The sequence below is a fragment of the Pristiophorus japonicus genome, chromosome 11, assembly GCF_044704955.1.
Source record: "Pristiophorus japonicus isolate sPriJap1 chromosome 11, sPriJap1.hap1, whole genome shotgun sequence".
NCBI lineage: Eukaryota > Metazoa > Chordata > Chondrichthyes > Pristiophoridae > Pristiophorus > Pristiophorus japonicus.
The window spans coordinates 40,277,940-40,301,518 of record NC_091987.1 but is presented as its reverse complement, the minus strand read 5'-3'; the positions used below and the strand labels follow the sequence as shown (position 1 = coordinate 40,301,518).

The window sequence follows — 23,579 nt, the reverse complement described above, 5'->3', positions numbered from 1 at the left end:
CTGTTCCCTAAAAGTCCAGAACCAGGGGACACAGTCTAAGGATAAGGGGTAAGCCATTTCGGACCGAGATGAGGAGGAATTTCTTCACCCAGAGAGTGGTGAACCTGTGGAATTCTCTACCACAGAAAGTTGTTGAGGCCAATTCACTAAATATATTCAAAAAGGAGTTAGATGAAGTCCTTACTACTAGGGGGATCAAGGGGTATGGCGAGAAAGCAGGAATGGGGTACTGAAGTTGCATGTTCAGCCATGAACTCATTGAATGGCGGTGCAGGCTAGAAGGGCCGAATGGCCTACTCCTGCACCTATTTTCTATGTTTCTATGTTTCTATGTTCACCGACTGACACTTGTTCTAATTGATGCATCTCATTCCCCAGAACCAGATCCAGCAATGCCTCCTCACTCATTGAGCCGGAAATATACTGATCAAGAAAGTTCTCCTGAACACACTTCAGACATTCTTCCCCTTCTCTGCCCTTTACACTATTACGATCTCAGTCTATATTAGGATCGTTGAAGTCCCCCATTATTACTACAACTAGTTCTTGCACCTCTCTGCTCAGTTTATAGAGATTGTTCACACATGTGCACGCTGGGAGCTGAGGCTTTTCAAATAACGTGCGGGGCCATGGAACCTGAAGGCTCAAGGTTTTGACATTCATAAGCTTCTAATGGAAAATATTGTCAGAGGTATTTCAAACACAGAAAATAATCGTGTATAGGTAATTTTAATAATTGTTATTGTTGTCACCAGTTGTTTGTAAATGTTTTAATTGTAATGTCTTTGTTGTGTTACAAACCTTATTTTTAGACAGGAGTTATCAGCTTAGTGATGGATGAAGGCAGGATCAGACTCAGCTGTGATGTCCCTTGAGACTGAATAGTGTGCTAATCCAGGTAGGATAAGAGGCAACGCTCAATTTGATCTGACCAAGAAAATGTAAATGGAATAGAAGTTGTAACTCTGAAGGCAGGGATTACAGAATTATCAACTTTAACACTATCTTGAAATGAGAAATACCTGAGACCTCGTTCCAGATATATAATTTAAAAAAAGCTAAATTCATTGAATGAGAAAACCACTAAAGCAAATGGACTGGGGGAGATTGTTCAGCAATACTTAAGGCAATTAGAACACATTTAAAAGTATAATGCTGAGCACGCAAGATAACTATATACCAAAAATCAACAAGCTCACACTAAACAAACATGGCTCTAAATGTGTTAACAAATAAATTAAAAGCAAAAGAAAAAAAGAAAAGTTCCCTCTACCAATATTGCAGAAAGGGAATGGCATTCACTAGGATGAATACAAAAACCTGATGAAATATGTTAATAGTTTAGCAGAAGGGCAAAGAGAGACCTGGAAAAAATACAAAAGCTGAAGCTAAACATAACAATAAAACATTCTTTCAGTATCAAAACAGTAATGATCAGAGAGCACATGAAAGCTATAAAAGGATGTAAATGGGCTCAATGTTGAGAATGAGCACCAAATAGAAAATATTCTAGATAATGACTTCCTCCAAATATTCACAAGGGAAAATATGAGCAATGTGCTTCCCTCAAACAAAGCGATCCCAAACAAAACCAGTCATTCATATATTGAAGATGAAAGTTCTAGAAAGGCTATAAGGATTTAGAACAAATAAATCCCAGTTGGTCTTACCCTGTTCTTTTGAAATGTTCATGCAGACTTATTCCAGTGTGTTGAGAAAGACTATGGATGCGATTTGTGACTCAGTAACAAACCTTGTGAAGGTGTCAATGCATACTGGTTGGTTGGAAATTGGCTGATATAGTGCCCATTTTCAAAAAGGGTGACAAAACTGACACCGGGAACTACAGACCAACTAGTCTTACTTCTATTCCAAAATAATGGATTAGATTATCAGGAATAAATTTGTAGATTATCAGGAATAAATTTGAGGATTATCCCAGTAAAATCTATCAGAATTAATTCCAAAGGGTTAGATCCTGCCTGACCAACCTCCTCGACTTCTTTGAGGACATGTCAATCCAACTTAACTGAGGAAAGCCCTATGGCACAAATCAGACTCTTGGTTAAACTCAAAGTTGTGGAGGTTCTGAGTAAACTGTGATAAGAAACTAGCTGAAGGGTAGGATACAATACAAACTCATTGGAAAAGTTATATGAGAGTTGAGGAAGTACTGAACCGGGTGTCTCACGGCTGGAATTTTGAGACCACAGCCATTTCTAATTTATACAAATGATGTGGATTCAGAAATTCAATGCAAAGTAGTCAAATTAGGAGTGAATTAGGCAGCTCAGAAATTACAGAATAACTTGGACATAATGGCCTAGAAATTGAGGTCTTCTCGTGGGCACTCGACAAAAAAAGGTAAAAAAGATCCGCACTTACCTATTGTTGCTGTGCCCACCAACGATCCTGGTCCTGAGGCCTCCTCTCCCTGCGCATCGGAGCGCGTGCACGTCGGGACGTCCATACGCTGGAGCTGGAGTCACATGGCTTTGGGCAGCCAATCTAGGCAAGAAGGAGTTCCCATTATTATGATTGAGAATCCCCCCTCCCAACACCCAAACAAAAATAAAAAATATTTTAAAGTTTTTTAAATTATGGTTTAAAATAAAATTACCTTAGTTGGCAGGGTTTATAACAATAAAATGTGTTTTTACATTTTATTTTACTATGGTTTTGGATGTTTTAAAACTCTTACGGCTGTAAAAGTCGGCTATACGCCTGCTTTTATCATGTGCAAGAGTTTTCAGGACATCTGCTGGGCAAGATTTGGGTAAATACTGCAATCTTGCCCATGCGAATGTCCTGGATGTGGGGATACGGACGATCTGTCAAGCTGTAGCTTGTGCATTGTGCGCTGAAAACCAGCTTTTGCGATGCCTTCCCGGGTCCGTACACACTCCGTACGGACCCAGGGAGGCCGGGATTTCTAGGCCAGTAAGATGAGCGGGAGGGGAAAATAACAGGATATGGGACTAAATGGATAGCTTCACCAAAGAGCCGGCACAAAAGAAGCTGGGGGCGGGGGGGTGGAAGCCGAGCCCCGAGCCCCCTTGTCCGGGCAAGGGAGCGATTCTGCCAGCCAACGCTCTGACCCTCGAGCCCGGTGAGAAGATGTTCGGTGGTGGGGTGGTTCTTTGGAAAAAAAAAAATTCAAGAATTGCATTTGACTTTGTTGCCCCAAATGTCTTTGAATGCCTAGCTTCCCGTTGTAAGCAAGCCGATTGCGCATGCGCAGATCACGGTGTGGTCCATACTCTGTCCACCTTGGACAGAAAAAGGAAAGAAGAGGTGTGAGTGCTTTGTCCTACTGTTTTGAGGTTGTTGCAAAGCTACAATTTAATTATGGGGGAAATATTGACAATGCCATACCTTGTGCAAGCCTTCTGCATGATGGTGCTGTGGAGAAGAAGATTGATGAGACATTATCACGTGAGGAACCTCAGAGCACGTAGGATGATGGGCAGGAGGCCTTACCCACATCGGGTATATCGAAACAGGCATTCATACCTGCACCTGAGTGAGGCCAACTGTGTGAGAAGGCTGCATTTCCACAAAGAAGTTGTAACCGAGATCTGTGAGTTAGTAAAAGCAGACCTGCAACCTAGAAGCGTCAGGAGGACTGCTTTGTCAGTTGAAGTGAAGGTTACAGCTGCACTTTCATTTTATGCATCTGGATCATTCCAGGCCACAACTGGGGATGTGTGCACCATTTCTCAACATGCAACATCTATCTGCATTCGGCAGGTGACTGCTGCACTATATGCCCAAAGGAATGACTGCATAAAGTTCCCCATGACTGCCCAGGCAATGCGTGACAGGGCTGTGGGCTTCTCCAGAATTGCTGGCTTCCTCAAGGTACAGGGCTGTATTGATTGTACCCACATCGCCTTGCGAGCACCTTTGGAGGATTCCGAGATGTACAGGAACAGAAAAGGCTTCCACTCGATGAACGTGCAGCTTGTCTGTGATGACATGCACTGCATCATGGCATTTGATGCGAGATACCCTGGGAGCACCCATGATGTTTGCATCCTATGTGAGAGCGCTATATCTGCCATGTTTCAGCCGCAGCCAGAAGGGCAGAGCTTGCTGCTGGGGGACAAAGGGTACAGCCTCACCACCTGGCTCATGATGCCACTACGTGTAACCCGGACGGAAGCTGAGCAGGAATATAACATGTCACACATTGCGATGTGCAGCACAATAGAGAGGACCATTGGCATCTTGAAACAGCATTTCCAATTCCTGGACCATTCTGGAGACTACATCCAATACTCCCCTGAGATTGTTGGTCACTTCACCGTTGTCTGCTGCATGCTGCACAACTTAGCCATCATGAGGCAACAACAGCTGGTAGTAGAAGATCCATGTGAGGTGAGAGTGGCTGATGATGAGGAGGAAGATGCAGATGACGACGAGGAGGAGGACAATGAGGAAGCCATGCAACTACCTGAACCCAGAGCACGACGGCGGAGGAGGGCGGGCCATCATGCCCCTTTAACAATTGCTCGAGCCTTGCACCAGCAGTTCAGCGGCAATTATTCAAAATGGACCATGTTTACCATTTGAACCTGTTCCATTACGTTGGGTTGTATTAATAATGGAACAAATAATGTAAATGATTCTTCTTTAGTTGAAAAAGTTGTGTTAATAATGGAACAAATAATGTCCCTGAAATTCCGTTTTGGCCATCCTGCGGGCATTTTAGAGAAAAAATACGCACCTACCTTAAGCTGCTGCCCACGTTTGACTTTTCGATGCTGAGGCCTCTCCTGACTGCCAGTCGCAGCGCGTGCACGTTGACACGTGTGCAGGCCCACAGCTGGAGTCACATGGCTCTGGGCAGCCAATCAGGTAAAGTATCATATTAATAGTAGTCCCGCAGGGTCCTAAACTCCTATTACTATGATTGTGATAGAGCCTGAAACACCCAAAACACAGCCCCAAACACCCAAAACACGAATAAAAAATAGAAAATAACTACACCACATTCATTAATTTAAAGTTAATAATGTCTGAAAAAAATATATTTTCGCAATTTTTAAAAAAGTTTTTTTAAAATAAACTTACCATTGTGGGGAGGGTTTTAAATGATAAAATGTTTTAATAACATTATTTTTAATTTGTTTTTGAGTTTTTTAAAACACTTGCGCCTGTAAAAGTAGGTTATGCACCTGCTTTTTTAGGCGCAAGATTTTTGAGGACATTTGTAAGCGTAAATATCGGAAATTTCCACTTACAAATGTCCTCGCTCCCGAGATGCCAGAAACTTGACAGATCGGAAATGCCGGTTTGCAGTGCATGCACATTGCGCTTTGGAAACTGGCATTTCCGATGCCGTCCCGGGTCCGTAGGAACTACGGGCCCAAGTTTCGAGCCACGCCTAGAATGGCGCAGTCCCGACCTGGACGCCCATTTTTCGCGCCACAAAGTGCGCCTAAAAAAACCCTCCAGATTCTCCACCTCCCTGCAGGTCTTCTGGCCCTCGGCGCAGCACAGCACGAGCTGTAGGGGGCGGAGCCAGGTCCCTGCGCTGAAAACAGGCGCCCGAAACTGTGTGGGAAGGGCCCGAAGCACGCAGCCCCGAGCCCTGGCCGAATGGCCTCACTGGGGCTGTGTGCATAAGGCTCCTCCCACGGCCAGCTCCTGCTTCTTCCCGACCCGACTCGACTCCCGCTTCCCGCCCCCCGCCTCCAGACCGGACCCGACACTGACCCGACTCCCGCTCCCCCCCCCCCGCCGCCCCCGGACCCGACCCGACTCCCGCTTCCCCCCCCCGCCGCCCCCGGACTGGACTCCCGCTTCCCACCCCCGGACTGGATCCGACCTGACCTCCCTCCCCCCGACCTGACCTGCCTTTCCCTCCCTCCCCCCGACCCGAACCGAACCGACCTCCCTCCCACCAGCCCCCCCCGACCCGACTCAACGCCACCTACCTGTAAATCTGGTGCTGGGGATGGGCCCTGCCCGAAGTCTCGGGCCCAGCCCGATCAGCCTCCCTCCCCCTTCTCCTTCCCCCCATCTCCTCCCCCCCCCATCTCCTTCCCCCCCCATCTCCTTCCCCCCCCATCTCCTTCCCCCCCCCATCTCCTTCCCCCCCCCATCTCCTTCCCCCCATCTCCTTCCCCCCCATCTCCTTCCCCCACCCATCTCCTTCCCCCCCATCTCCTTCCCGCCCCCATCTCCTTCCCCCCCATCTCCTTCCCCCCCCCATTTCCTTCCCCCCATCTCCTTCCCCCCCATCTCCTTCCCCCCCCATCTCCTTCCCCCCCCCATCTCCTTCCCCCCCCATCTCCTTCCCCCCCCCATCTCCTTCCCCCCCCCATCTCCTTCCCCCCATCTCCTTCCCCCCCCCATCTCCTTCCCACCCCCATCTCCTTCCCCCCCCATCTCCTTTCTCCCCCTTCTCCCCTTTATCCTCTTCTCCTCCCCTCCCCTTCTCCCCCCCTCCCCCCCTTCTCCCCCCTCCCCCTTCTCCCCCATCCCTCCCTCTGCTCCCCCCCTCTCTCTCTCTACCCCCCTCCTCCCCCTCCCCTCGCTGTCAGAAACACAGACAGTGACAGACAGAGAATGAGAGACATAGAGACACTGACAGAGACAGAGACTGGGGTGGGGGGGGGGTGGGGGCCATCCCAGCACGCTGTTGGGGGGCTCCCGGTGCTGCAGTCGGTAAGTAGAAAATGTTTTATTTATTGATTTTTAAAAAAAAATTATTTCTTATTAATTTTTTTTGATTGATTTATTGGTTGATTTATTGATGTATTTATCATTTATTATTGATGATGGCTCTTTATTTGTAAAACTGAAGTGTTTAATGTTTGTAAACTTCCCTTTTAACACCCCCCCCCCCCCACCATTCCCTACGCCTGATTTGTAACCTACGCCTGATTTTCTAAAGTGTAGACAAGGTTTTTTCGAGCGTACAAAAATCTTCACTTACTCCATTCTAAGTTAGTTTGGAGTAAGTTTTCACTGCTGAAACTTTGAAAACAGGCGTAAGTGGCCGGACACGCCCCCTTTTGAAAAAAAAATTCCGTTCCAAAGTGAAACTGTTCTAACTGACTGGAACTGGAGCAAACTAAATGACGAGAATTCCAATTTCTAAGATACTCCGTTCTACACCAGTTGCTCCTAAAAATCAGGAGCAAATCATGTGGAAACTTGGGGCCTACGTACGGGGCCGGGGGGATGAGGCGGGGGGGGGGGACCGGAAGTGTTGGCCCATTGTAAATGATTCAATTATAATTTAAAATATATTTTATTCAAAATTTTAACACTTGTTTGTATTTAAATAAATTTAAAAGATATATTCTTGTATCAAACTTTAACTATTCAGTTAAGATCAGTTATAAACTTTAAGATCACTTACAAACGTTTAAACTTGTAAATTTACATCACTTACAAAAAACTTTTAATTTGAGAACAGTTATAACAGTACAAAAATAATAACAACAACAACAGCAGCAAACAAAGGCTGCACCCATCTCTCCTTCACCTCATTCTAAGACCGCCCACTGTGCTTGGTCTTGGTGACTCCACCCCTGCCCGCAGGCAGTGGCGCAGTGTTTCTTAGGTGGGTACCAAGCTTATTCTTTCAGGCATCTCGGGTAATATACATTTCTTGTTGGGTGGCGTGGGCAGGTGGTAATGTGGAAGGCCTGGCTTGGACCTCTTCAGAGGTTGGACTGGGGATTGGAGTGCGAGTGGCAGTTGATTCCGTCAATGGGCACGGGGTCTGGGCATGTTCCCTTATTGCAGCAGCTACCTCCGACATTCCCTCCCTCATGTACCCTGACAGCATCTCAACTACCTTCGACATTACCTCCCTCATGTGCCCCGCTAGCGTCTCAACTACCTGCGAATTTCCCTCCCTAACGTTCACCGAATGTATCTGCAACATTCCATCCCTAGTGTGCCCGGAGAGTGTTCCCATTTCTTGCGAGAGTGTTGTTACTTCTCCCGACAGTCCCGATGCCTCATCATCCACCCCACTGATAGTATCTAGGAGTGATCGCGTAAGGTCAGTGCTCTCCCCACTCATTGCCATCATCTGAACCACATCGGTTAGATCGTGCATCCCAGGAGAGTGCTGTCGAGCTCTCCTTCCCCTCCTCACCCTGGGTGTGACTCGCTGCACCTCACTGGGCCCCGCAGCCTCGGAAGGTGGGGCCCTGGGTGTGCCTCACTGCACACCCCACTGGGACCCGCTGTCTCGGACTATGGGGCCCTGAGTGTGACTCGCTGCACCCCACTGGGACCCGCAGCTTTGGACAGTCTGAAACCAGAAAATGTCCCAACACTCGCACCACTCAGGAAAGGGGCCGGCACCTCAATGGGTTGCAGCAGCACCTTCTCCAGAGTGAGCAAAGAGTGGGGGCTTCATCCTTCCACTCCTCCTCTCCCTCACTCCCCATGCTCTTAGTCTGGAAGGTCGGATTGGAAGATGATGTTCTCTTCAAGCTCGCCTGTGGCTGAATCATCTTCTGCATTGGCTTCAGCCTTGCCAGGGTTGGCCTCAATTCTGCAAAATATAAGAGATCAGACAAATGGTTAGCAGCAGAGGTGGGGGTGGCATGAGTAGGCTCACACAGCGCAGGCAGCAGGCTCATTTGAAGGACCACGATGAATGATGGCACACTGCATCAACCGAAGTGTAGCAGACAGACACATCCCCATGAACCCAAGCATGGCTAGCCTGCGCAGTACTTAACATTTAGCAAAGCCAGATTGAAATTTGCAGGACTTACCCTCTCCCTTGAGTGTGGGCCCAGCTTGTGCAGGCAGGACCCATCAAAGTCGTGACCTTCTCTTCCACGGGTGACAGTGGGTGCAGATTTACCGGGCCTCCTCTTGTTAGAGTTTTCTCTCTTTGGCTCTGGGCCACCTTCCTCTGCAAAGATGAAAATGTAACTTTTTATATAGGATGTCTTTCTGCTGGGTGGGGCATACAGAAGGTCACATTTACAATTGCAATTACAGTGAATAAATTAAATATTACTTACACCAACTGCTTGACCAAGGTCCTGCCACTTCTTTTTGCATTGGCCTCCAGACCTCGGAGTGGTCACCATTGTGCAGTAATCTTCTGCAAGTTGCTTCCAGCATTTCTTCTTTTATTTTGGTGAAACTTTTATTTGACCTCTGCTGATGTCCAGCTCGTGTCATCTGGCTTCAATTACAGGGCTTCCACTTGGTCCTGTGAGACGTTCTTGGTCCTTGAGCCGCATATTGCAGCTCTGATTTTTTTCCACTCAGAATAAAAGTTCTCACACACAACTGGCTCTTTAAAAATGGCTGAATGCAAACCGGGAGGTGTACTAGGCATGCGTGCCAATACCAGTCATGTAGAAAACATCATTTTTTTTTTGCGCATGCGCAGAAGAGGGCAGGGGAGGCCTCCTTTTTCCGGCGTAGACCTTAGACTCCACCCCCCAAAGCTATCGGGCGGGCTGCGCAGCCCCAATTTCAAAAGTTAAAATGGGGAAACGTTAACTTTTTTTTGGCGTAGTCTGACCCCTAAAAACCGGGCATAACTCTTCAAATACGCCAAAAAAATGGCATTGGGGAAAATTGAGCCCATTATGTTACATTGCTTAATATCATTCGCAATTGTCACCTGGTCAGTTATTAAAGCTTGAAAATCATAGTGAGCATGTCACCATATGAATGCTTAATATGCATTTATTGTTTGTATAATATCACTCAGTAATTATCAGACTAAAGTCTTTCTGGATCTATTTCTCATGTACCTTTCTTCCAAATGTCCTGCTTTCACACAAATTGGCAGCGCCTTCAGATTTAGATATTCTGCTCGTAATACTTTTATTAATAAATATTACGACCGACAGGCCTCAGGAACTAACCCTATGGCTAGTTCTCTGGTCACTTATTCAATTAGAACTGCTACCATTAATCACAGTTCTACATTTGTAATGATTTAGCTAATTTGTTATCCAATATACTATTTGCTCATATCTCCAAAAGCTCTCATATTAGCCACATATCTCACGAGGTATCTTATAAGCTGTCTTCTAAAACTCTACCATCTACTGCATTGATATTATCTACTCCAATGTTTTTTGTATACTACAGATGTCATAGTAACAGGCATTATTCCCAGATCATACCTCTGATCTATTTTTAACAATTGGAACAACTTTAGCTATTTTGCAATATTCTGGTTCTACCTCTGCATTTAATGAGCTGCAAAAAATTCTAGCCACAGTTCTCCCTACTTCTATCCTCTAGTCTCCAGGTACACTTGGACACACTCCATCTAGTCCTATGAATATTCTTATGAATATTCAGATATTTGAGTTTCTTATTGCCTTCTTCATTTCAATTCTTTTTCTATTTTAATCTTGCATTATCTTTTAAGCAGTTTTTAATTAGTGCTCATACATTTTCTCTTTCCTAACGTCTTTCTAAACATTTCTATTCTTCCTGTCTGTTCCTTAAACTAGTTCAATAATATTCTGAATTTGTTGAAAAATAATTCAATGTATGAACAGATTATGGGGTGGATTTTAACCCACCCTGCCTGGTGGGAACAGGGTGGAGCAGTTGTTAAAATTGAGTTAATTGACTTACAGCCCCATTGTTGCTGTTATTGTCAGCCACCATTTTAACTGCATCTTGGGTGGCTGTGGTGAGTACCTCATGATTGTATACAGATCGGGATCCTATGATGCAATTAGAACCCCTACGTGATTTTAACTGAGTGGGTCAGCGGCTATTCAGCGGAGTGGATTCAGGTACTGACTGATTCACTAGAAACACTACTTATAATGGGCATAGAGTTCTGTGTGGTCTTGTAATCGGAGGATTTCCAAGGGATTTTTGACCTTGGAGATTGCTCATTTCTTTTTTCTTTTTGCTTTACTCACCTTGATTAAGCACTCGGTGTGTGCCATTTTTGCTTCAGGTGGGCCTGTTAGAAGACAGCAGGCCTGTTAGAAGACTCAGCCCACTGGCTTTATAGAGCAACAGTCACTTTTCTTGATATAATTGAAGGCTGTGCTTCACCAGGCAGACTGATGCTGATCTATGCAGCCTTCTGCAACAGGACCTGCTGCATGCTGGTCCAGGTGGCCATGCTTTGCCAGTGGCTGTCAAAGTCACATCTACCCATAACTTTTTGCCACAGACTCCTTCCAGCCCATTATAATGGACATCACCTGCATCTCCCAGACTGCAGTGCACAGTTGCATCAAGCAGGTCACCAGTGCCTATTTGCCATCACCTTTCCCATTGATGCCAACATTCACAATAAGAAAGCTTTGGGATTTGCTGCAGTGACTGGCCATCCTCATGTCCAGGGCATTATAGACCGCAGCCATGAAGCTATCAATGCACCTGAAGATGAGCCAGTAGCTTTCATCAAAAGAAAGGACTATTACTCAATTAATGTCCAGCTTGTGTGTGATCATTGCAGATGTGTCCGTCTCTGAGGTAGCTATCACGATACCTTCATCCTATGGTGTTCATCCATCCCCCTCTGTGCCACCCTTCCAGGAACGCACAAGGTTGGTTGCTTGAGGACACGGGCTGCCCCCTGCATATATGGTCATGACACCCGCAATGCACCTCTACTATGCCTGAACAGCTCAGACATAATCAGTGCCATAGGATAATCTGGAACATCATTGAGCATACTATTGTGTTATTAAACCAAAAGTTCTGGATAGATCTGGGGCTCCCTACAATACTCTCCACACAAAGTCTGTAGCGTGCTCCACAACATGGAAGTACACAGAAGTAGCAGTTGGAGAAGGCAGAGCCATGGGAAGGGTTATCATTTAACAAGGAAGAATTGGATGAAGGCAAGTGAAAGGAAGAAAGATTTGCATTTATATAGTGCCTTTCATGACCACTGGGCGTCTCAAAGCACTTTACCGCCAATGAAGTACTTTTGGAGTGTAGTCACTGTTGTAATGTAGGAAACGCGGCAGCCAATTTGCGCACAAGCAATCTCCCACAACCAGGAATGTGATTATGACGAGATAATCTCTTTTTTTGTTATGTTGATTGAGGAATAAATATTGACCAGGACACCGGGGATAGATAACTCCGCTGCTCTTCTTCGAAATGGGAGTGGAGCACAACGCAAAATATGAATGACATTATGACAATGCAGACACAGAAGCTGCTCTGGAAAGACATTGCAAATCAAAGTGCTGAACAAAATAATACCTTCAATTCATCTTTCAGTGACAACCCATTGTGCATTTATTAATAGCTTTATTAACTCAACTTCTGTTATGTGCTCCCAGTGACTACAGCAATGCTGGTGGAAGGCTCACCATCATCATCATAGGCAGTCCCTTGGAATCGAGGAAGACTTGCTTCCACTCTTAAAATGAGTCCTTAGGTGGCTGAACAGTCCAATACGAGAACCACAGTCTCTGTCACAGGTGGGACAGATAGTCGTTGAGGGTAAGGGAGGGTGGGACAGATTTGCCGCATGCTCTTTCCGCTGCCTGCGCTTGATTTCTCGAAGTGCTTAGCGCCCTCCCGGATGCACTTCCTCAACTTGGGGCGGTCTTTGGCCAGGGTCTCCCAGGTGTCGGTGGGGATGTTGCACTTTTTCAGGGAGGCTTTGAGTGTGTCCCTGTAACGTTTCCTCTGCCCACCTTTGGCTCGTTTGCCGTGAAGAAGTTCCGAGTAGAGCATTTGCTTTGGGAGCCTCGTGTCTGGCATGCAGAAAATGTGGCCTGCCCAGAAGAGCTGATCAAGTGTGGTGAGTGCTTCAATGCTGGGGATGTTGGCCTGGTCGACCCTGCTAATGTTGATGCATCTGTCCTCCCAGGGGATTTATAGGATCTTGCGGAGACATCATTGGTGGTATTTCTCCAGCGACTTGAGGTGTCTGCTGTACATGGTCCGTGTCTCTGAGCCATACAGGAGGGTGGGTATTACTACAGCCCTGTAGACCATGAGCTTGGTGGCAGGTTTAAGGGCCTGGTCTGTTAAGTCCTGACTCTAATGTACTGACTTACACGAGACACATGCTGAAGTCAAGGTCACTCAGGACCTGCACCTTTCATTCCAGCTCTCCAGTGCTGCACTTGCCTGAGACCTCCCTTTATATACTTTAGTGGGACAGGTATGGAGTGTCTCCTGCAAGTGCACTCCTGGTGGGAAGGTATGCTTATTGTTACAGGTCATATCCAGTTACAGTTATGTATGGCATGGTAAGATACAGTTATATACAGTAATGTGAGATACATGACATGGTCTTCAAACACACTTTTCCTCAGGCAGCCGAAGGCTGCACTGGCGCACTGGAGGCGGTGTTGAATCTCGTCATCAGTGTCTGCTCACATAACAACAGTGACTATACTTCAAAAGTCATTTATTGACTGTGAAGTGCTTTGACATATCTTGAGGATGTGATAAGAATTGCTATAAAAGCAGGATTTTGTTTTGCAATCCAATTGCTACGTTCATACTCCGAGCCCATAGATTAGTGCCCCTCCTCGCCAATACAGAAACTCTGGATGCATATTCCCCTGTCCTTTCTCTACAGGCTCTATCGATACCAAAAGGCACCTCAGCTATCTACAAAATCAATTTCCCCCTGTGGGCACTATCTTGAAGCCAATTATCCTATTTATTTTTTCCATGTGTTCAGTTGTAAACAATCCAACTACCGCCACCTCTTGCGCTCTTTGCTTCCAGCAATTCTACTAAACATTTATAATCCTTTTTTTGATGCTGTTAGTTTAACTTGATATATTCAGTCTTGAAAAAATAATCATCACTTGCCCTCATCCTCTGGGCCCTGGGTTTGAATTCATCTCTGGCTGATGAAACACAGCTTCCTTCCTCTGTTGGTTGGAAGAATGCTACATGGCATGAGTTTGGGTCAGCTTGAACCAAATTCTCGTGGGCACGGACTACCCACCATTATGCATATATTGGCAATCTGTTTTAGAGCAACCATAAGTGGTGTAGGAAATGAATGTTCATACTGGGGCCAGAGTAAGGAGAAAGGTCCAGCAAAAAATTTATTGGGGTTGAATTTTTCCAGGATTCTCCTGATCATCCACTGTAACATCAATGGAAGATCCAATGTGGAAACCCTGAAGAAACGGCTCAATTTCCCTGGAGATTCTGTGAATCTTCCGCCGGAGTTACAGTGATCAATCGGGAGGACTCCCGCAGGAGTGAAAGGTGATTATTTTAAAAATCACATTCTTTAACTGCAAACCACCCCAGCACTTTTAATACTACTGTTTTTTTTAAACACAGTCATGCAGTCATTTACATTTTTTGGTTGGGCTGGCAGTTTTAGTATGCAGCAGTGTCACTTTCCATCAAGTTCATAAGGGATTGTTTGCAAATAATAAGAATGTATTCCAGGCTGGTGTCACAGGGCACATAGCACTTTCAATTTGCACTAGGGATGAGTATTCAAGCTACATATTAAACATTCATTACTTATATACACTATAGACTAAATATATATTTTTAAACATTTCAGATCTAATTAGCACCTATTACAAAACTATAGTGGAATAATACTTAAGCCATATTTTTCCTATAAATTCACGCAAAGTTGAGATGACATATACTTGTAAACTGAAAAATAAAAATGGTTAATTTGCTGCAGGGAAACTCCTCCGGCATTGTGTCCAGCAGAGATACTCGTGATGTAGACTAGAAGATATAAACTTGGAAAAATAACAATCTCCTACACGTGCATTGTCCACAACAACCCGTGTGCTGAAGAAAGTGAAAATCAGCAGTACTTCCTGCAGAAATTGTAGTGACTTCAATCAAACCTCAGCGTGCAGTCCTGTCCAGTTGACAGATAATCTGAATTTGGCCAATTTTACCCATTGCTCCCAGCTCAAAATCTAACTCTACCTCTAAATCTAGATCTCCCAGAGTAAACATTCCTGAATTGATGTTTGGTGCAGGTGGAATGAACATAGAAACAGGAGTAGGCCGTTCAGCCCCTCGAGCTGTCCAATTAGATCATGGCAGATCTGTACCTCCACTCTATTTACTCACCTTGGTTGCATATCCTTTAATACCCTCACCGAACAAAGATTTATCAATCTCAGTCCAGTTATTGGTTCTTCCCAGACTCATTCATGTTGTTTATACTTACTGATGAAGCCCATGTCCAGCACTGTTAACTTGTACTAATTACTTAAATGAGCTGATCCCAAAATAGTGCAATCGTCAGTACTTTTGAATTTACCTGTGGACTTTAACCCTGAGACATCGAAGGAGATCTAAGAGCTATTTAACATGTTTGACCTTTATAAAACCATCCTCCATAAACTAGGCAGGCGACAAATGTAAAGGAGCCTTAACACCAATATTTACTCCACACCCACGAGTTTTCTCTCTTTTTTTTTTTAAGACACCCACTCATGCTTTAATTCGGCTCCTTGTGTGCCAGATGCCTTTCAGTAGCTTTTGCAAGTGCTATTCTGCATGTGGAATCCAGGCAGTTTCTGTTGCAAGACAGTTTGACCATGGAGTTATCATGGCTGAGTCTGGTCCTCGCCCTCATCCAACATCCACACATGCCCACTTTACATCAGGAGTCACTGGACAACAATCAGGAGCAGGAGCCATGGCTTTTTCCATTTGTGAATCAGTTCAGATAAGTTGATTTAGTACAGACTAGGAATCAAACCTGGGACACTCCTATCTTCCATTGACGGTCTGCATTACTAACTTACAGAAAAGTCTTACACTGATTATTAAAGTATCTTTCATTGTAGGTGAATATGCTGAGACTGTGCAAAGGCAGAACAAGAGGAAAGAGTGGCAGGCAAATACAACTACTCTTCCCACTTCAATTTGAATGTTCTCTGCACCTCTTTACAGGCAGACACCATCTCTGAATAAGTCTCCACCAGAGCTTTAATGGTCCTATTTTCCTAGCAACAAGTAAATACAAGGCCAATAATTCACTGCTGCGATATTTTCCAGTTTGCACAATCTCCGTTAACGCTACAGTTCTTTTGATTTATTGCACGACATATATGAAAGAAACAAAATGGCATAAGTTGCTTAATGGAGGTCTGTGAAACATATAGAAGAGAAAAACGTTGTGGAAACAACATCTACAGTACAGGCTACAAGACAAACAAGGAAGATAAGTAGTAATGAAGTCAATTATTATGCTTTAATAGGTACAAAAATAACAACCTGGTTCTTGCAATCCCATGGAATTGCATTATGCTGTGCAGTTTAAATTGCTGTTCTGTTGGTTAATGCTGTTCAGATGGAAGCATTTGGCTGTTTTAACACTGCAGACAAATGAGTCCATTAAACAAAGTAGGGAGCTTAATAGGATTGATCCATACACAAGAATGATCAATGTATTGCTAGATGTGACCTGACTTGAGAGGTTCATCACTCTTAGCGACCTTGTAGTTTCTTCAGAAATTTAAATGATTCTTGTACCTAAACTCTGAAATGTAATTTGCAATTAGTAAAGCACTTCATGGAGCACTGATGTGAAACATAACAGCAACACCATTCACATTGATGTTTAGCTCCAAGTGTTATCCTGGGAGAACTGTTCTTGAGAAGTAACTGTGGGCTAAAAATTTAGGTATTTACTGCCACCCGTTACCGGCAGATTTGTGAAAGAATTGGCGGCCACCTCACTTCGGTCCGCCTCTGGCATGAGACTCAACGGCCGTCATCTTGGTGAGGGCCATAGCACTGCCATTAGCAGTGCTGGCCCGAGATATGCAAATCTGAAGAACGTGATGTCAGTTATTGTGCAATGTCAACTTGATGCCACGCTCTGCGAACTTGGAGTTTTGCGTTGCCTTTAACACTGGGTCCTAAGCTCGCTCTGAAATGCGAGCATGCAGCACATCTACAGAAACGCTGTCAGCACTAATTAAAGGGACACACAAATCATTCAGCTAAGTTTGCATTTATTATATTTTATTGAAGTAGTGGCTTGGTGCATTAGATGTTCAAAGTTTTTAAAGAGTGCAGGGAGTACTGCTGGATGCTTGCAAGGCCTTGGATGGTAAAAGGTGTCTGAGAAGATGGAAAAATGCTGGAAATACTCAGCAGGTCAGGCAACAACAATAGAGAGAGAAACAAAATTAACATCTCGAGTCGAGATGCTGCCTGACCTGCTGTGCATTTCCAGCATTTTATGCTTTTATTTCAGATATCCGCTCACAGAGGGAAGAGGAAGATGCAGAAGAAGAGGAAGTGGAAGGAAGGATACAAACCAACAGCCCCTTTCTGGCTGGAATATCCCGGATGGAATCATCCGCCTGCAGTACAGTACCAGTGACCACAACCCCAATTCCCCTTTCAAGATTATTCCCACACCTTACCTTCCCTCTGTTACTGACCATCACAGCGTCCTCTTGGTCATGCTGAAATAAAAGCCACCACAAAGCAAACTTTCCAATCCAACTCTATACATCTATCCAGCCAATATGACATCAATAAATCAACTCATCACCCTTATACATTCCCTTAGTGACTGCCTTGTGTGTGCCTTTGCCTATCCTACTGATATTACACAGTGCTGCTCCAATGACTGCAGTATGACTGGTGAAAGGCTGCAGATATTCAGTGGGGGACACTGCAAATTACCTTGCAGGACGAGCTTGAGGAACTAGTGGCTGGGAGTGTGAAATTGAGTGATGGTGTTTCTTCTTCTTCTTCCCATCTTCATCACTCGCCTCTTCCACTTGGTTAACCATTGCCTGGGCAGGCTGCATGTCTTGGTTGTGTAAAATGAAGAAGGCACAAGGGTGGAGTTGTCATAAGGGGAGGGCAGGAAAGCAAGAAGTGCATGCGAGAAGGATGATAACCTATGTGGATATCAGCATCTTGCATCCTTTCAGCTCCTCCACTGGCCAAGGACTCAGCTATGCCCCTGCCATGAATGGCCAGCACCATCTCCTCCAAGGGGTTGAGGTGAAGCTCGGGATGGGAAGTGTGGCGTATGTTTGGTACAAATTGTTGGTAGGTGAGTGATTGGGGGAGCGGGGGGAGTCGTGCATTGAGCAGTGTGTGAGGCTAGTGGTGCAATTAGTAGGTGACAGCTTTTGAAAATGTATTTATTGACCTTGACCCCTGGTCTGAGGTCATGAGGCTTCTTTGGGCACTGGGGCCAGGTGGTGGGGGCGACACTGCTGGCACACATCGTTCTTTCTGGGGGGCCTCCTGGCCCCCTGTGGGTAGAGGACCTCTCTTGCAGTGTTGACCCCATGCACAAATCTGGAGTGCTGTATGGGAGACCTTGGGTGCCCTTCCCTGGCTTTCTGAGCCTTTTGTGTTGGTGCTGAAGCACTTTTCCCATTATTTTAAGTGCAGAAGGCAATTCAGCTTTAAGAGCTGAAGACTTCCATTTGGGAAATCTTGTAATGTTCCTTTCATTACAGAAGGCACTTGAGCTGTAAGGGCTAAAAACTTCCTATTTTTAAATGATTTTTGTTTTTTTGTTTTAGAAAACAATTCCCCTTTAACCAACACTTTATAAAATGACAGGCTAGCTTTAAGGTAACGATATTTTGCTTCAGGGACGTTAATGCCATGCCACATTGGGCCTCCTGCTGAGACTATCAGCTGAAAACCCGCCTCACACAGTAAATTTAGCATTGCGCTAATGTACCAATATACCGGTGCTGCTGGCGCTATTAATTTTGGCAGCCGTTAACTTTGGCACCGGCAGCTTTTCAGCGCTCTCGAATTTTTAGCCCTGTGCCTTTTTATTTGAAGCCATTTATGATATAGTTGTATATAATCAGTTTCTTATTTTATTTCTGATTCTCTGCACGCAGATTATGTATCTGAATTATCTGAGAGTTCAGCCCTTCAGTTCAGCTTGAATTAAATGAGCTGAAGTCCAATACATTGTTAGCCATCCCCAAACATCTGTCCTAACCAAATATATAGCTGATGTGTCACTGATTGCTACTTGCTTCCACTTGACAGCTTCTCCAAGCATCTTTCCAGAAAGTGAATTTTGCAGTACTATAAAGGGATCAAATATAAGCATTTTAAGATAAAGTTTGGCCCAGGCTAATTAAATTGGTTTGCTCAGATCAGTTAAGTTGCCTTACCAGTAATGGAGGTCATCCAAAATTTAAAACAGTATTGCCGGCATTCACTTTTGGTAGATTTAATTTAGCGACGTATTTGGCATATTTGTAACAGTGAATGTCATATTTGACTTAGTTGAACATGATGTTGCTTTTTTGTATTCATTCTCGGGATGCAGGCATCACTGTCGTCCATCCCTAGTTTCCCTGAGAGTCCCAAAAACATCTTTGGACATGACAGTTTCCCTGAGAATGTAGTAGGGGCCCTCCTATGTTTCTCCCTTCGAGCAATTTAATGCAACTGTGGCTTCAGAGGACTGTTAAAAGTCAACCACATCAGCGTGAGACTGGAGTCACAGGTAGGCCAGAGTTGGTAAGGACGGTAGGTTTCCTTCCTTAAGACACGAATGAACCAGTTGGGGTTTTTAGACAAACTGACCGCATCATGCCACTTGATGCTAGCTTTTTATTTCCAGATCTTTAAATTGAATTCAAATTCTCAAACTACCATCGTGGGTTTTAAACAAAAATTCTCTGGATTATTAGTCAAGGCCTCTAGATTACTAGTCTAGTAAAATAACCATTACATTACCGTACCCTGGATTGGCTAAAATATATTTTCCTTCCCTCATTAAATGTATCTGTGTTACTCTCCTAATTTTGATAACTCTCTACAACTTTTCACCAAGGAAAATTGAATCTTTCACTCCTAACTTCCCCTCTAATTTCAATCTTTACGATGATCAATGATCTTGGTTCTCTTCTTTTGATCGCACTGGCAATAATGCTGGGTCCTTTGCTATCGTAAATAACTTTGCATAACTTGCCAGTGAGCCTCATTGTTAAGCAAGTTCATCCAATCTGCTCGGCCTCTTCCTCACCTTAAATTGTAATGCTTGTAAGATGTGGATCACAAGTCACACACAGATTACCCAAAGGGTCTTAGAAGTCGTAAGGAGCAATGGTTATAAGCATAATCAGATACTAAACACAATTAAGATAGATACAGTAGACATACATCCCATGACAGAATAAAGGACTAAAGAAGAAAGAAATAAAAAAGATTATACATGGGTTACAATGCTGGTTGAATACATGACAACTTGCATTTATAGGGTGCCTTTAATAACCACCGGACCAATGAAGTAATTTTGAAGTGTAGTCACTGTTGTAATGTGGGAAACACAGCAGCCAATTTGTGTAGCAAGCTCCCACAACAGCAATGTGATAATGACCAGATAATCTGTGTTTGTTATGTTGCTTGAGGGATGAATATTCGCCAGGACACAGGAGATAACTCCCCCGCTCTTCTTCGAAATAGTGCAATGGGATCTTTTACATCCACCTGAGAGGGCAGACGGTTTAATGCCTCATCCGAAAGACGGCACCTCTGACTGTGCAGCACTCCTTCAGCACTGCACTGGAGTGTCTGCCGAGATTTATGTGCTCAACCCGCAACCTTCTGACTCAGGCGAGTGTGCTACCCACTGAGCCCCGGAACGGATGGATGTTGAGGCAGAACAGTGGTCTTGGAATGGATCCTGAGCTGGTGGAGGTGTTAGGTATAAGCCAGCATAGGGGTCCACCGCAGAGGTTTGAGCTTGACCCCAAGGTGTTAGGCCGAAGCCCGCATGAGGTCTACCTTGAGGAAACTCTCCTCAGTCTGCCTGTTTCTCTCGGTTGCCCGTTTTTATACTTTATTTCGGTGGGGGCCGGTTGATACCTAGCATCAATCATTTTTACCAATTCCATGGTCCAATTACAAGGGAGTGAGTACCTCAGACAGTCCCCTCCCATCCTCATGAGGTCAGCTTTTTCATTATCTCTGTCTTAAATGGCTTATTCCTCTGTAGACAGTTTGATTATCCTACGTTTCTTGTTACCTCAGTTATCAGATTAGTCATGTCTGCTGGGAGACCTGCTTTTCGTGTCCTCACCTCGTACTGACCTTAGCTCTCTGTGTAGTTCTTATCTGATGTGACTGGAATTTCTTGTGCGTCATCAACTGGTCTCACCTACTGAGTTGGTACACCTACTTCTTTTATAATTTACAATTTATTCAGATTCATGATTTCTTACACTCTTACAATATTTTTATCTCCAATTGTCACTACCTTATTGTACACACTTTTTGCAGAATACCCTGCAAAAAATTGTATTTTGTAAGGCAGTGCTATCTTGACAAGTGGAACAATTGATGACGAATTATATGCTGTTTTATTGTTTGCAAACTTTTAATCACTCTCGGCATGTGTGCATACCTGGCAAAGCAGACATTTATTGCCCATCCTGAGCAGCTCTGAGAAGGTGGTGGTGGGCCTTCAATGACACTTCCTTTCTGCCCTTTAATCTTTATTGTATGGTTGTTTGTTCTCTTTCAGAGAAAACTGATTCTTCGGGCTCATTATTTACCTTCATCACAAAGCTTGATGATCTTAATAAAGAACTTCCCTCCTATGCTCCATTCTGTTTGATCATTTGACTATTATGAGCTACATTCCGATTTATCCTTGACAAGTTTGTCAGACCCTCTGCTCTTTAGACTCTCGCAAAGATTTTTGGACATGATGGTGTCTTTCCATCATCCTCACTGTACAGCTCTCAAGTTACCCTGGTCCTTGCCTTTGCCATACGTTCAAATTCTTTTACTCAGTGCTGTTACCAATAGCTCAAATTATCCATCATTTTAAAGGTTCTGGCTTATTCATGAATATTGTATGGTTTTCACCATGGTTGGTCCACTGATGATTTGGTTGTCTATGTTATCAACTTTTGAATTTTTCTTTTGAATACTTTGGTAAAGCATAATCCATCTAAATTGCATTAGATAATGTAAAAGCCTTCGACACACTCTGGCACTCTGCACTTCGAAACAGGTTGCTGTCATATTACATAGTAGTAATAGCACAGAAACAGGCCATTCAGCCCAATTGGTCCATGCCTGTGTTTATGCTCCAGACGAGCCTCCTCCCACCCTTCTTTATCTAACCCCATCAACATATTCCTTTCTCTCTCATGTATTTATCTAGCTTCTCCTTAAATACATCCATACTATTCGCCTCAACTATTCCTTGTGGTGGCAATATTCCACATTCTAACCACTCTCTGGGCAAAGAAATTTCTCCTGAATTCCCTATTGGATTCATTCGTGACTATCTATATTTATGGACCCTAGTTCTGGTCTCCCTGCAAATGGAAACATCCTCTCTGTGTCTACCCCATCAAACCCATTCAAAATCTTAAAGACCTCTATCAGTTCACCCCTCAGCCTTCTCTTTTCTTGAGAAAAGAACCCCAGCTTGTTCATTCTTTCCGAATAGATGAAATCTCTCAGTTCTTGGTATCATTTTAGTAAATCTATTTTGCACCTTCAACAGTGCCTATATATCCTCACAGTTCTCTAAGTGTGATCTAACCAAGGTTCTACACAAGCTTAACATAACTTTTCTACTTTTCAATTCTATTCCTCTAGAAATGAACCCCAGTGCTTTGGTTTTATTTATGGTCTTATTAACCTGTGTCGCTACATTTAGGGCTGGAAATTGTTGGACATACCGCCGCATACCGCCCAAAATTGTCAAATTGATGACTTACCACCGACATACCGTCGACTCTGCAGACCGCCCTGGAAAAGTCGGCGGTATGCCTCTTCACGTGTGAACATTTTTGTTATCTGTCAACCCCCCCGCCCCAGTCTCTCCCACCCCCCAATCTCTTTCCACCTCCCCCGCACAGCGATCTGTTTCCCCCCCACAGCAATCTGTTTTCCCCCCACAGCAATCTGTTTTCCCCCCAACAGCGATCTGTTCTCCCCCCCCGCCACAGCAATCTGTTCCGCCCCCTCTACAACGATCTCCCCTCCCCCCCCCCAAAGTAGCGATCTCCCCTCAACTAGTGATATCCCTTCCCACCCCCCACATACCGACACAGCACTCTCAGACCGGCAGTCTGTCGATTCTGGTCTGTGTTTCTCTTGGGGAGGCGGAGCTTCGCAGCAGTCTGCGTGTGCGCAGAACTCAGGACCCAAAGATTCCCGAGTGAAAAGGACTCACCGCCCGCACACCGCCGGCTGCACTCCGCTCCGCCCGCTGCACTGAGCTCGGCATACCGCCGAGAAAAAACTGACGAAAATCGCACACTCCGCCCCAGCGATACCCGGTGGTATGAAACAACATACCACCGGCATACTGCCGAGAAATGGGCGGACGACCAATTTTGGCACCTTAGTGATTTGTGTATCTGTACCCCCATATCCTTCTGTTCCTTTACCCCATTTAGAAACTTATTTCCAAGGAGTATATAACCTCCTTACTCTTCCTACCAAAATTTACCATGTCATACCTATGACCATAATTGATCACCACTTCCCCCACCCGCCCCCCACCTCCACCCCCCCCGGGAAACAAAGCTGTGTTCATCACTAAATAGTTTTGTCTCAAAGTTGTGCTCTCGTTAATTCCTTATCTTCTGACTTTCTTTCCATTAACTCAGGAGTTCCCTTGGGCAGTGTCCTTTCTCCGA

General features: G+C 44.7%; 1 protein-coding gene and 1 long non-coding RNA gene across 8 annotated transcripts in view; one reads left to right on the top strand and one right to left on the bottom strand.

The window, feature by feature from the left end:
* Positions 1 to 4,821, bottom strand: part of LOC139276017 (uncharacterized) — a 97,762-nt gene extending 92,941 nt beyond the window's left edge. The window contains exons 1-3 of the long non-coding RNA XR_011595803.1: positions 4,734 to 4,821; positions 2,386 to 2,508; positions 802 to 927 (exon numbers count right to left, since the gene is read on the bottom strand). This is a non-coding gene — a long non-coding RNA (uncharacterized lncRNA). The remainder of the gene's footprint in view (positions 1 to 801; positions 928 to 2,385; positions 2,509 to 4,733) is intronic.
* LOC139276015 (interleukin-1 receptor accessory protein-like 1) overlaps positions 1 to 23,579 on the top strand; it is a 1,534,993-nt gene that overhangs the window by 227,598 nt on the left and 1,283,816 nt on the right. For 4 of the 7 annotated variants that reach the window (XM_070893365.1, XM_070893363.1, XM_070893366.1 and 1 more), the window contains one exon: positions 813 to 898. The exons of the other annotated variants lie outside the window; for them this stretch is intronic. The gene's annotated coding sequence lies outside the window, so the exon portion shown is untranslated. The remainder of the gene's footprint in view (positions 1 to 812; positions 899 to 23,579) is intronic. 7 annotated transcript variants of the gene reach the window in all.